Source organism: Centruroides sculpturatus, unplaced genomic scaffold (assembly GCF_000671375.1).
Source record: "Centruroides sculpturatus isolate CEXI.00-Female unplaced genomic scaffold, Cexi_2.0 scaffold467, whole genome shotgun sequence".
NCBI classification, from domain to species: Eukaryota; Metazoa; Arthropoda; class Arachnida; order Scorpiones; family Buthidae; genus Centruroides; species Centruroides sculpturatus.
In genome coordinates this window covers 230,350-246,815 of record NW_019384682.1, presented here as the reverse complement: position 1 = coordinate 246,815, position 16,466 = coordinate 230,350, and the positions used below count along the sequence as shown (strand labels likewise).

Here is a 16,466-nt window from a genome sequence, read left to right as displayed (position 1 = left end):
TATCTAACTTCTCTCATCGAACAGATTTTTTTAAAATCATGATTATGTTTTATTTCCTCGTCTCTTTTAGGAAAACAAACGTTAAAGCAAGTTAATTTTGATTTAATGTTATTACAAATGTACTTCATCTATTATTTTTGAATAAATTCTAAAAATTGATTGAATTTTTTATTCATCTTTTGCATTTGAACTTCCTGAAAAATATAAAGCAGATAAATCCGGAAATTATTAGCAAGTTCTATAGTAGCCGATATCCCAAAAAGTATTTTTAGAGTGCAGATTCCACTTTAAAAAAATTTGCAGTATATCTTTTTTGAACTGAAGAAATATAAATCTACCTTTCAATTGCCCCACCTTTCAAATTATAAAAAGCGTACTATACTATTCATGAACTATTTGAATATCTATTGATCATCATCCTTCGTTTGTGATCGAATGTAATTTTACGTTCTTTACAAATGTATATCTTGCAGCATATAAAAACATACAATAAATATGCTATTTAAGTCAATTAGAAATATATTTTTTACTATGAAAGTAGCGACAAATAAGAAAAAAAGGTATTTTTAAGTAAGCAAACCAATGACTTAGTTCGTTTCATATGAAAGCTTTGGCTTAGTTGTTTAGTTGCTTTGTTACTTAGATGCACGCAAAGTTAATTTGTCAGGTACTTGATGCTACATTTAATATTTATGTTTTTATAATTTGATAGTTTTTAAAAGTCAAAAAAGTATGAAAGATAAAAAAAAGGAACGACAGAAATACATTTGAATAATATAAAGACGAATGTTTCTTGCATCGATTTTTAACGAAATGGAAATGTCAAGTTTTTACGAATTGGAAATATAAACAAATAGATTAAAGTTGACATTAACGACCTATTTTATCGGATAAATATTTTATCGTTTTAGACTGAACAAGATTAGAAATTGCTTTTGATGTTAATCGATCGAAAGAAATAAAAATTTATATCGAATCTTCAAGAGTTAGAAAAATACTTAAATAATTGTTTACAAGATTAAATATATATGCAAGATAGATAGTTCTGTAATGTTCAATTTATTTAAAATTTCATTTTAATCTGACTTTTAGATCATTTCTCAAAGATTTCTTCCTCTTAATACTACATAATTCAATAAACAGTTTGCTGTTTTTTAGCTCCATTATTCTTTCTATTTAAATTAATATTTAAACGCTTTTGATTAAAATTATTTCTAAAAAGTTCTTTTTGTAATTTCTCCTAGTATATTTAAAAAGATAAAAGTCTAGAATAGTCTGAAATTAAAGTTATAAATTACATTATATTGACTTCTTTTAATATCCTGGTTGTAATCATCGTTATACTTTATAATTTATTATCGTCTTTTTAATTATGCAATTCATTTATTTTAATTTTTACCGTTATTTTTTCGAATATTTACTAATTCTGTAAATGTTTAAGCAAGAAAAAACTCTAATCGTTTTATTAGCTAATAAAAAGTATATTTTATTTATAAATTTTAATTATTTAAAAAATTAAATATGTTCATTTATAATATTCAAAAATGTTATTTTTTCCTTGTAGTTTATGGTGTAAAATATTGCATTACAACAAAGTCTAAGAATTATTCAATTTGTGTTATATAATGACACAAGCTAATTATATAACACAAGCTACAAAGAACACAAGCTAATTATATAATATAGAATTTATATTAATGGAATGCTTTGGAATAAAATGTATAATTATTGCAAAAGTATGAAGGCAAATTATTTGAAAAAAATATGTTAAAATTATGCTTTTGTCAAGATAAAATTCAGATTAATTTACATTAAAATACATACTGAGAGTTTTTTAGAGATAAATAAATAAATTTGTCTCTTAGTCGGAAAATTATTTTATAAATTATTGTATACAACTTTTATATTGGAATTAAATTATTCGGGATCTACTGTATCGCGAATTATTTTTATTTGCGAACGTAAGAATTATACTGGTTTTCTAGTAATGTTTAGCAATGATGCTTCTAATTAACTTTTCTGAAGTACGTCTAGTTTCTTATTCAATTACTATCATAAGATGTCATTTATATAATATTGTATCTTAAAGTACAATATTATATAATTTACTACAAATACTTTAAATGTTCTTATTTTTATGATAGAATGAGATTTTTTCACCTTAACAGTAATTTTTAAAGTATTCTTTAATTTATTACATATATCTGTTTAATTAATCCTACTGAGATTAGCTATTTTTTGTTAACTTCAATAGCTAGTTAGGTATATCAAATACAGTAGAGCGTCGTTTATCCGAAAGAATTCCAGTCGCCAAATTTAAATTTTCGCCAGTGCTGTGGCGCTGCAATCTTTGGCTATGTCTTGGGCTACTCAAATATTTTACGTTTTTCATACTAAATTAACTTCTGAAGTATAATTTTTTACTTTTTTTATATTTTTCAATATATTTATTTTGTTTGTACAAAATAAAGAAATAATTTTTAACGATACAATAGCCACGATTATTATTTTAAAAAGTTTACGTTAAGCTTAACATCGACGAAAATTCAACGCGAAGCGACACGCGACAAAGACAAATTTCAAACGGGATAGGTTAATATATTTTTTCGTGCATAATCGGTTATCCGAAAAATAAGTTATCCGAACAACCCCAGTCCCCAATTGATTCGGATAAACGACGCTCTACTGTAGTTGATTTGGCCTAATTAAATTACGTTAAAGACGGTTTCTATGTTCTAAGATATTTTTTCTACTAGTCTTCAATTACTATTTTGGAATGTTATCCATTTCAATCTGTAATTAAAGAATGAAATCAACAAATTCTTATGGTATTATACTAATTTGCTAACACATTACACAAGCAGACATTAGGCATACAAAAAATTAATATATATGTATTGTATATGTACTATACGTTAAGTCTTTTGTAATGTTCGATTACGCTATATTATGGTAAATTAATATAATATTGGTATTATTCACGTTATTCTTTAATTACACGTTGCAATAGAACTAATGAAAAGAAATATCCCAGAACATTCGGAAACCGTCCTATAGCATAATCTAATTAGACCAAATCAATTATTTAATGTTGCTAACGAGCTGAAGAAGTGAAACTTTGAAAAATAGTTAATCTCACGGGGTGAAACAGATATAACAAAATACGATAACGTTGATTTCGAAGTTTTCAAATGTGAAATACAGTAGACCCCCTATAAAACGGGTTCATATAATACGAATTCGTATATAGCGGCGAAAAAATTTCGACCGTATTCGTATAAACATGCTAAAAGAAACTCGTAAAATACGATAAAACGTCATCGCCGACTCGTGTCGAGACAGGATTGGTCGAATCTAGACCAATAGCGGATATTGCACAAATCGTTGTGTTTAAACGAGCAGCGGACCTACTAAAAACCATTTATTATTTAATGGCCATAAAAATTATATTTATATTAATGATGTCTCCAAAGTTCAGCAAATTTTTCGCAGAAAAATAATTTATCAGGAAGTACGCGAGCGCCATTCGATGCACCACTCCACTATGAAAACAAGCTTAAGCAATGGCGTCGTCGAACGGTGCACACTCGGTAAGTAATCTTACAATTTTTTATTTATATTGATAGCATAGTTTATATGGATTATTCCAAAAAATTATACGTGTTTTGGAAATGTTGAGTCAAATTAGTCTAGAATCGATTAATTTTATGGAAGAAAACCGTTCAAACAGCCGTAGTCCGTAAATTGCATACGTGCCGGGCTGTGATTGGCTCATATATTTAAGACTCGTACAACATGAATTTCATAAAAAGCGGGACGTATCTACCGTGTTATAGGGGGGTCGACTGTATCAACTTTAAGTAAATGCTTGTAAACTAAAATAACATAATTGTATTTATTAAACATTCTTTTCTTGTTTTAATTCCTATTATTTTCTTGTTTTAATTCCTAAATATATTTTAAACTTGATAATATCCTATATAGGATAGAAAAGCATATTACTTCAGTTTAAAACAAACTATAGACTGTAATATCCTCAAAAATTATTAGGTTATTCTCATACATAATTTTCTTATTTTTTATCATTCTAGACTGCATTCCAGTATAATTTACTATTATTACATGCTTATTACACCGACTTACCGCTGAATTAAATACGATAAGTTTTTAATTTAAAAATTATCCTACTTATTTCATACTAATTCTATTAATGTTACTCTTACTATAAAGGATTTATCTGAGTTTTCAGTCATAGAAATTCAATTGCATTTTATTCTTATAATTTTTTTTACAGAATTTTTTCAGAATGAAGTAAATCTTAGAGTTTCTGCTACAGCCACATTTAAAAACCTTCGTATTTAGCCCTCGTGTTCATTCAAGGAAGACAATTAAATATTTGTTTAAAAACTAGTTATGCAACATGTAATTTTTTATTGCCATTTTACAATTTACTTTTTCGTTTTTAATTTTATAACTATTTTCGTAAGTATTTATTTTGTTTATTTATTGTAACTGGTTTCAATACAAGTTATGTTATTAAGAGAAATACTGTAATTTCTAACCATTCGGATATTAACTACTGAATCTTTTAATAAATAAATAATTATCTTCATAACAATATTTTGATACTTATCTATAAAAAATTAATTAATTTAATTAATTACAGAAATACAGTCAAACTTCGATATAGCGTTTTTCTCATAGTTACACTCGTAGAGAGGCAATGAATACTCACAAACTTATAATTCTCTTAAATATTAAATAGAGAATACTTCAGCATTTATGAATTATTAAATGTACTATATTTCATCGCAAAGGGCATTTTACCTCCAAACCATGTGATTTTCAAACACTCAAAACGTTAAACTTGTGTTTAGACGTCATTTTTTCATGTTTGAGGTCCCTCGGTTTAACGCGAAATACGATTTAGTACCATTTTTGTTTGCGAACAAATGGCTATATCGAGAGTTACTGTAGTATTGATTTGCTGACGGACAAAAGAATAATATATTGAAACATTAACAGAAGACAGATTTATAAATTTATGCATAAAAAAATATGTATTTTACAAAAAATTCTTTATTTTGTACATTTTAAAGAGATTTTAAGAGAATTTAATTATGTTTTAATTTTATTATTTGATAGCGATTAACAATTTTAAAATGGCATTGCTAATTACCGAATTATTCAAAAAACTACAAAAATATTCTTATGTACTTACAGTACACCAAGTTTAATTATTTTAAATATTATTGCTTATTTAACTTGGTTATTCTATAGAAGCTTTACGTAAAATTGGTTTTAATTAATCAAGAAGTGGCATAAAGACTGAAATTCCAAATTTTTATACATTAAAATTCAAAAAATTCTTTAAGTCTTTTGGACAAATATAAGAAAATAAGTAGTGCAAATGTATAAAATATTGGAAATAAAAAATAAAAGAAGGGGTTATTTGCAATTAAAAATAATTATCCGTGCTCATTTGTTTATAAGAATATCATTCATATGATTGATTATTTTAAAAACATGTTTTGGGCACAGTAAATTTTGTGCAGAAACAAATCATATTAATAATTTAATATTTTATCGAAATTATGTTTAACATATCTTAAACATTAATATAAACCCTATACATTCAATTAATTACAAACCAACATGATTACATTTGAATTATTTCAATTTAATAAGTATAATTGATAAATGTAATCTGTGTATTAAAACAAATTACTTTTAGAAGTAAACTTCCATAATAAACATATATATAAATTGATTATTCCTTACGATCGAAATAACATCTAATAAATAAATTTAATTTTAAAATCAGATATTTTAAATTTATTTCCGATATTTCCGATTATAATATAGCCTACGTTAGAAGAGAATCTCGTAAGTTTTATAAATAAACATTAATTTCATTCACTTCAGACTAATTATTAAGACCCATAAGCCTTGTAAAAATGTAGCATTTACTACACAAATTCTAATTTCACAGACTTGCTACTCCTATCGTAAACTAGATATTTTTTACTATAAAGTTATTAATCACTACTATTCAAAATTTCATCTGAAGTGAAAATAAGAGAAGAACTACTGTACTTTAAAATTTCTTGTCACGTAAACTCATATCTCTGACTAGGAATAAAACGTGATGACATCGTGTATCCATTCTTCGATCTCGAGAATCATACATCAAAATAGAAAACAGGGCGTAGTCAAAATATAAATTTGAAAATATCTAAAACGTTTATTAATATTTATTAAAAAGCCAATGGCATTTAATTTGAATAATATAATCATAAAAAGTTATAATTAAAATAAAGCCAGAGGCGCACAAGAAAATACATATAATACTCTACTGGAAAAATATATTTGCAGTTCTATTTAATCTTATAAAGAATTTTTATTGTGAATATAATCACTATCAATATTGGTTAATAAAATATAAGCATTTATTAAAGATTTTATAAAATAATAACACGTATAATTCAATTTAAAGTGCGATTTATTGAATCTATTGCTTATTTTATTCTAAACTTGCATAAAAAAAAAACATTAAGTGAACAATTTATAACTATATCAATGTGAAATATTAGCTTACGCTTGACTTATTAAATAAAACTAATTGACAGATATTAGCATCAACACCTTTTATACTGCGTATTGTATGCAAAAATACAATAAAATAATTATTTGAAGTAATTTAACAAGAAATTTAGAGTTATTTAAAAAAAATGTATTTTTTAAAATTTTGATTAACTTTTTAATAACAGTAATTTGTGTTAAATTTGATTTGTTATTTCATTTTAAAATTACGCTTAATTTATTTAATAACAATTAAAAGTTTATATAAATTATTGTAAAAAATGTATTGTATTCATTATGAGTAAGGTGTCATTCACAGATTAGCAAATTTCGCGTATTTGAAATTTATAATTAATTTAATTATTAGAATAAATGGAATTATTGGTTGCATTCAGTTTAAAAATAAAACATTACGAAGAGAATAAACACCAAAATCCTTTAACTTTTAAAAATGTTATTAACATTTAAATTTAAAATTATATATAGCTTTAAATAAATAATATAAAAAATATCTAATTATAATTTCTTTCCTCATATATGAGCGATCCAAAATCTCATTAATATTTATTCAAATATATTATCGATATTAAAAATATGTAAAGTTATTTTAAATATTAAAAATTTTTATAAATAATTATTCAAGTATTATAAACACAAAATGTTCGAAATATCATATTTAATTAAATTACGAAAATGAAAATAATTGAAAAAATTTTTTTTAATTGGTTGACAATTTTATATTAAATTGGGTGGGTTAAAAAGGTAATTATTTTATTTATTTTATTGTTAAATTGTTCATTAGAAATAAATTTGAATAATATTTTTAAAAATATTTAGACAGAATAATTATTAAATTTGATATCAATAGGCATTTCATGCATTTTAACTTTTTAAAATAATAATTAATAAACTAAGAAACATTTATTGTTAAAGCAATTATTAGAAAGGTTTCATTGTGCACTATTAATTGTTTATATTTGAAATTATATGTCGAAGATTTTTTTTTTCCATTATCGAGGTTAGTACTATACTCTTTACCTAATGAACTGATAAACTTTACGTTTAATGATATTTGATCTGTCAACCTTTATTTTATCAGTTTCGTATCTTTTCCTTATGCAATTCTCTTTTTATAAAATTAATTGTGATCTTCACTTACAAAGTGTTAATTTTATTTTACATTCAGCTACAATTCTGATAAGTTTATGAATAATATAACATCTTACATGTCAAGTTGCGCAGAAAAATTAATTTGAATGTAGTTCGATAACAGTAACTATTATAATTAATTAATTTTTCTACCTATACAATATTGAGACGATCAAGTTTTTGGAAATTGCTAACTATTATAACAAAGGTAAAAATATCAAACAATGCATTTAATTTAATAAAAATAAATATAATAAAATTTACGAAATTCAATTTTCTAATTAATTATTATTTTATTGTATTAATATTAAACAAAGCTCGAAAAATTTTCCTGCGTCACGCGTGCTGAAGTATAACGAAAACGCATCGAAAACGAATATTAAAAATTACCTTTTTGTCAAATTTTCAGAGCAAATTAAAGAGTCAATCAACATGTTCTTCAGTAGATGTTTAACATCTCCTGCACTTGCACACTGCAGTAAGAGCTTTCTCAGCATCTCTGAGGTTTATTCTTCATCCGGGATTCTTAGAGAGATGTTTGCGTATGCGTGCGCAGTTTACTTCTTTTTTTCCTGATATTTTCTTGTTTATAATACAGTATTTATACTCTAAATAAATCATTCTTTTATTCTCTATTACGTAATTTAAAAATCGTTATTTTTTTCCACTTATGGTAAACATTTACATCGCTTCAATTACTTTAGCAGATAAATACTTCCATTGTGTTATATAATATATAATAATAATATAATCAAATATGATTATATAAGAATAATTAGAAGGTTATAGTAATTTTACTAATTTTTTTATATTTACAATTCTACAATTTATTTATTAACGTCTTGAAGATATTAGATCACAAGCTTTATCAAGAAGATAATTGTATTAAACTTCCGAATGTTTTATTTTTCTTAATAAAACATTCGGAAGTTTAATACAATTATAAAAATGATTTTTTAAAAATTTTAATTATGATATACAATTATTTATAGTAAATTACGCTTAAAAATTTTATATAAATTTGATAAAATAAATGAAACTAATACACCTAAAAATGAATTTTTTATAAAGATAATTTATTTTTTTTAAATTTATGGCTGTGTATTTTATTTAATAGAATTTTTGCCTTTACATATAATTTTTTTTTTTCATAAGAAAGTAAAGATTTTTGAGTTTTTATCGGAATTTCCAAATGCCACACTGTGTTCCACTAAGAGTTTAACTTATTGATTTTTCAAGTGATTCAGGAAAAATTATCCGGAAATATATATTTATAGAATTCACTTTTTGATATATAAAATTAGAATTAATAGTCCTGTAGATATACTTATAAACTCAACATTTTTTCACTAAATAAGATAGTTTTTCATCTTCCGAGTTACTTCCTTAAGAATATTTCCTTTTAAAAAACTTTTCATGTTATTAAAAATGTATAATATAAATTTAACGAATGATACTTAATAATATAAGTAAAATTTAATTACTTTTTACAAAATATAATTAAATAAAGAGTATACATGATGATAATGTAATTCGAATCTAAAATAATTAATTTTTGTTCTCTATATAATTAATAAATGAGATCAATTTACAATGCAAAGCATTAAAATTAAATTATATAAACCTGCTTTATTGTTATTTTTTTTATTAATTATAAATATTAAACAAGTGTAGCTAGTACATTGTACAGTAATCGATAATAATGCGGTCAATATCATTAAGTTTTTATTTTAAAATTTTAAAATGTACTATATAATGATTCTTTTATTTCTCCTCATTTTAAATATATACAGCGGAAATTCAATTATCCAAACTTGAAGGAAAATGGGTCATTCGGATAAACGAAATTTCGGAGAATCCAGAAACTCGTTTGTTTTTGTGTTTTAGGTACTGTACAGTAAATCAAGCACTGTGCATTTATAGTTTCATGAAGTATAAATACTGTAATGCAATTATTGTATTTGAAAGTAAATTAGTTTACTCAAAGTCTAACATAATGTTACATATATGACCTAGTTTCGCGGCGCTACAATCGACAGATGACATAGTAATTTGTAGTTACATGGAGAGTTTGGTCTCTGTGTATTGTACTTTGTTATATGTATTGTACAAAATCTATATCTTCTAGTTTTTTCTTTTTTTGAAAACCGGATAATCAACTTTCTGCTGTATATCTATATATATATTGCTTAAGTTTATAAAACAATGAACAATATGAACATAATTTATAACCAAATAAGGAATAACGAAATATTTAATGACGGTAATCAAATATTTTTCTTATGTAACATTTTCTTTCTCTTTTACTTGAAAGACGACATTTATTTTATTTAAAGATCATAAATATTTCTTTATATTTAAATAGCGACAAGTATGTAATTGTAGAATATCATATTCACTTTGTGATAGAAAGTATAAAGTTTAAACACTCAATTCAATTCTACAATAAAGTAATTTATTTTTAAACTATATAATAAAAGAATTATTTCTTATCTCAAAAATATAGAAAATAATGAAAAGCATTGAAAATATTTTCTTATTTTCATTCTCTATTTTCTAAGGATTATAATTTTTTCTGCCTCGAACACATAAAAACCGATTAATACATCTTCCTTTTAGGTGACAAAGAAATTGGATATGAATTATAGCGTTAGGTACAACTCTTGATATTTGATTCCTTTTGCCATTTTCAGAAGATATAAATAGTAATAATGTTTCGATTAAGTGTAATAAAGATTTCGTGTAATTAAATGTTTTCAAGAATGGATATGAAATAATAGTCATTTGTTTATTAGAGACAAAGCATTCCATTTAACGTGGCCACTACCAAACTCGGAATTATAAATCAGTGTAGAAATCAATAATGACGAATAACTGTCGAAAACGAATATAATTCGCATCTTAAATGGTTTGGTTATAAATTCGAACATCTTATCCGATCTGTTTTAAGTTTATATTTTAGATGAAATTCTAAAACACGTGTAAGTTCTATATTTTCAAAATTATCAATAATTAGACACATTTCATTTTCTGCCCAATACTAAGAATTGAGTCAATAATATTGTTTCGGTGACCATCTATGACGATCACTTTCCGCTAACGCGGCACTGACGTCGCCGCTGGTATAAAAAAGAATAAAATTTGCGTGCGCTTCTACCAGCGATCATTATGTAAAATGGCAAAGTTTAATCAAAATCGCCATATCAAGTTTTGAGAACGAACTCAAATCTATAAGCAACAAAAGAGACTTCGCTAACGCTTCGCCTCAAACAGTTTCGTTGAAGATACAATCACTTGAGAATTAAAGAAAAGTGATACAAAATTTTTATCTACGAAGAAATAATCGTAAACATATCTTCAGTTACATTCCCGCAATGCCTCAGATCTAATCTTAATTTTTATTTTAATGCAATTTTCTTAATCGTTATTAATTTCCGTTTACTATGAAATAATATTAACACATTTTTAATTAATTAAAAGAGATGAAATTAAATATGAACTAAATTAAAAACAATTTTATCACCTATTTGCTTGCTCTTTTAGCTCTGTAATATTATGATGAAAAAATAATAAGAAAATATATTAACATTTAAAATAATTTAAATTACAATTTATTTAAAACTGTTCTAAATTATCTAGAGCTAAAGAGATTATCGATAATCATAATTTATTATTTTATCATGAAAGCTTAATTAATGAAATCAATTAGAAGCAAATTGCACTTTACGTATTTGAATTAGACCATTTGAATCTGCGATGTGATTTGCACGAGCGATTATTTTAATTTCATATAAAATATAGGATTTAATATTATATCTGAATAAAATAATTTAATTTAATATCTAAAATATCCAATTCCTTTTATTTCTAATTAGAAATATTTTGAAAATTTAATATTATCATTTACAGTTTTTCTATTATAATGATTTTTATAGAATTATTGTTTCTTAACGATATAAAATAAAGTTTTAAATTATTTAAATGTAGACATTGTATATTAAAATTCCAAAAATAGTATAATAATATTAATAGCAAAATATTTACAATAATTTATATTTATATTCTTACGAACTTTACAATAATTGGAATGGATGGTTGAAATAAAAGAATGCAACACTGAGGTCATCTGCACAAGGTAAGAGACCTTGGCAGATCGCCGTGAAGACTTTCTATGGGAAACTAACGTCTATTTAGGTATTATATACATCAAGAAAACCGAAAAACCAGACGTGCCAGCCCTGTTAGTGAGGCACCAACCCATCACCAACTAATAGTGTTTATTGGTTTTATCCATTTGGTGACTAGTGAGCACTTTACAAGAAAGTTATCCTTTTAATATTAATAAGGAGAACACATGCGTATACACTGTACTTATAGATATGTGAATATTCACATAACTTAAAAATAATAAAACATCTTACGTTGTTTGAATTTTTACTTTCTTATTTTTTATTTGTTTTTCATAAACACACTTTCTATGTCAAACAAATAAATTAGGAATAAAACAGTAATGTATAATAGATAAGATATAAATCGAAAGAAGTCAAACAATAACGATTATTTAAACTTTAATAAGAATTCGGAAAGTAAAGACTCGCGTATTAACTTCGCATTTCAACTGGTAACACATGTAATTATTATAATAAAGCTTGTTAATTTAAATTAAAATCCTCACTAATTTTATAATTTCTAGTTTAACATTTACCAAATTCCAATCATATTTTAATGCATAAATATTTGCAGTAGACAGTGTTTCTGTTTTGAATTTCTGATCTTAGTTAATTACTGAAATCAACTGTTTTAAAAATTTTCATAAAAGAATTGTTAATAGATTTAAATAACTGAATCCGATATTTTATATTTATACATTAATATAGGGGAGATCGGGGCAAGATCGGCATGTTAAGCTTTACTTAAATTTTGTGTAACAAATACTACTGTAAACTGAAAAAAAAAGCTTTGCATATTGTCTATTGGAATGTTACCTTACTATAGTACTGGTTAAAATCAGTTTGGAAATAAAAATAATTAAAATAATTACAACTTTACAAGAAGAGAGAAATTGACGAAGTTGCCCCGGGTATAGGGCCAAGATCGGCAACTTCTCTCTTTTTGTAAAGTTGTAATTATTTTAGTTATTTTTATTAAAGTTGCCCCTGGTATAGGGGCAACAGTAATGGGGCAAGATAGGCACGTATATAAAATTATGTTATTAACAATGTATAAGTTGGAATTCACTATTAAAACAAAGAAATACAAATCCAACACCCATTTAATATTATTACAACGAAATGCAAGTTCAAAGACATATATACATGAATAACAAATGCAAACATGTTTTCATTTATCATCTGTTTGATTTTTATCCTTTGCTTCTAATGTGGCTTTATGTTGCCGATCTTACCCCGCTAGTCATGATTTCGAAACATTAAGTACAACCCTGAGAACAGAATGCCAAGCCACGATCTGGCCACGTGAATAAGTTGAAGTTACATCCATCTAACAGGAAAAGTAACTTTCGTTATCATGGAATTATAACAAAACCTGCCAATTCAATATAAATGGAAAAAAAATATTATATGGAATTCAACGAAAATGAAAATTTGCTTGATAATTCAACTACGCTTGTTGGAGAACAATAAAAACACTACACTCAAGAAGCCACCAATAAAACTCAACTGCCTAACCTATAACCAAAGTCTCCTTTTAATTTGTTTTTAAAAAAAAGCGCTTGACAAACTTGCCCCGCATGCCGAAGTTGCCCCGATCTCCCCTATTTATTATATTAAGATTTGTAAGTAATAGAAATGAATGTATTGATTAAATCAATGATACTAAGCAATGACTACAACTAATTACATTAATTTTTTTAGCGTTTCAAACTTACTTCATAGGGATAAACATCAATTAAACTTTAATCATAATTGTAATTGTTCTTTAGAGAGCGATTGTTGAACTTATTTTCGGAAATGTTGCTATTTCTGTAAATAAATATACATAAACATTTAAATATTTTATATTTATTAATAAATTTATAAATATTTAAAATAATTATCTATAAATTCTCGTGTTTATTTATCTCAAACCATGTGTTTTTTTTTAAGGAAAGTCTTCATAAGTAAATGGAATGGTATAGAAAAGAATGAGTAAACAAATTTCTATAAATTTAAGTAACTTAGCGAAATTCATAAGATATATGATAATGTATAGGTACTGTACACATTTTCAGTAACGTACAGGTCTTGAAACATGAACCTACACGAAAACTTGTAAAAGGAAATTAATTAATGGTATAAACAATTATCTATAAGGAAACTGAATGTAAAATAGAAGTAGACCAATTTTAATTCTACAATCAATCGGTTAAAACTATCGATCTTCTGAAGCATTAATATTAATATTTTTAAATCAATAATTCTACTTCTTTGACATCAATAAATACATTTTTATAATTAATGAAAACATTAATGAAATTTTATATTTGTAAATACATTATTTGTTTAATAAACATTCGTTACTTCATTCATCTCCAGAAGTTTAATTATTTTATGTAAACTATTCGGTGTTACGTACAGTACCTTATATTGTTTTCATAAGTTGAGTGATGTCAATTAGAATTAATTAAATACGCAAACATTTAATTGCTTTGGTATACGATAGCAATTTTTTAAGGAAAATCTAATGAATGGTAAATATGTTTCTTATTTAAAGGAAAATTATAGATGTATCTGCTCGTTGCTTTAAACTAGTTAATAAAACATAAAAGTAGATTTTAATTATTTTTAATTTTATTAAAAATGTTTACCTTTTAAACGTTGTTGATGACATTTAATTAACTAGTTTTTGATTTAATGTATGTATCATAAATAAAGTATTGAATTGAATTGATAGAATAAAGCAAATATACAACTTGGACGATCTGCCAAGCGACCATAGAAAGATCTCCCCTTCCGGGAGGACCTCCTATGGAAAACTGATCCCTATTTAAGTGAAGAAAACCTAGAAAACTCCATGTACCAGCCCATTGATGAGCCATGAACCCGCGACCAGTGTTCAGTGTTCACTCGGTCGTTGGTGAGTTCATAACTGAAGAATTGAAGCAAATACAAACATTTTTTAAATTTATAAATAAAAATACTATACTTTTTTATTTCTAAATAGCCTATTGTTATGATCCAAATTTGTTATTTAAATCTCATTTTTATTTTATTAATTATTAGTGAAAATAAAGTTTATCGTTACAATTTCATTTTTTTTTCTTATATATATACTGTATATTAATTAAAAAACGCAGTCTATGATAGAAATAATAATAACGATCGGAAACTTTATCATTGTTAATTGAGAATATATATTAGAATTTTTATCAACCTGACAGCTTTTAATTATGTTAACGAATCATAATAAAATTTATCTAATTAAAATGCGATAACAACATTTCATTTATAAATTATATTTTAAAAAATATAGATGAAATTGATACTAAAATACGGGTAATTTATTAGATACTGTATAATTTATGTGGTAGAAGAATAATTGATCGAATTTCAATNATTTGCTTGATAATTCAACTACGCTTGTTGGAGAACAATAAAAACACTACACTCAACAAGCCACCAATAAAACTCAACTGCCTAACCTATAACCAAAGTCTCCTTTTAATTTGTTTTTAAAAAAAAGCGCTTGACAAACTTGCCCCGCATGCCGAAGTTGCCCCGATCTCCCCTATTTATTATATTAAGATTTGTAAGTAATAGAAATGAATGTATTGATTAAATCAATGATACTAAGCAATGACTACAACTAATTACATTAATTTTTTTAGCGTTTCAAACTTACTTCATAGGGATAAACATCAATTAAACTTTAATCATAATTGTAATTGTTCTTTAGAGAGCGATTGTTGAACTTATTTTCGGAAATGTTGCTATTTCTGTAAATAAATATACATAAACATTTAAATATTTTATATTTATTAATAAATTTATAAATATTTAAAATAATTATCTATAAATTCTCGTGTTTATTTATCTCAAACCATGTGTTTTTTTTTAAGGAAAGTCTTCATAAGTAAATGGAATGGTATAGAAAAGAATGAGTAAACAAATTTCTATAAATTTAAGTAACTTAGCGAAATTCATAAGATATATGATAATGTATAGGTACTGTACACATTTTCAGTAACGTACAGGTCTTGAAACATGAACCTACACGAAAACTTGTAAAAGGAAATTAATTAATGGTATAAACAATTATCTATAAGGAAACTGAATGTAAAATATAAGTAGACCAATTTTAATTCTACAATCAATCGGTTAAAACTATCGATCTTCTGAAGCATTAATATTAATATTTTTAAATCAATAATTCTACTTCTTTGACATCAATAAATACATTTTTATAATTAATGAAAACATTAATGAAATTTTATATTTGTAAATACATTATTTGTTTAATAAACATTCGTTACTTCATTCATCTCCAGAAGTTTAATTATTTTATGTAAACTATTCGGTGTTACGTACAGTACCTTATATTGTTTTCATAAGTTGAGTGATGTCAATTAGAATTAATTAAATACGCAAACATTTAATTGCTTTGGTATACGATAGCAATTTTTTAAGGAAAATCTAATGAATGGTAAATATGTTTCTTATTTAAAGGAAAATTATAGATGTATCTGCTCGTTGCTTTAAACTAGTTAATAAAACATAAAAGTAGATTTTAATTATTTT

General features: G+C 24.7%; 1 protein-coding gene across 1 annotated transcript in view; it reads right to left on the bottom strand.

The window, feature by feature from the left end:
• The window catches only part of LOC111626983 (metabotropic glutamate receptor-like), a 56,011-nt gene extending 42,296 nt beyond the window's left edge, over positions 1 to 13,715 (bottom strand). The window contains exon 1 of the mRNA XM_023370525.1: positions 13,619 to 13,715. The gene's annotated coding sequence lies outside the window, so the exon portion shown is untranslated. The remainder of the gene's footprint in view (positions 1 to 13,618) is intronic.
• Positions 13,716 to 16,466: the final 2,751 nt, after the last annotated feature.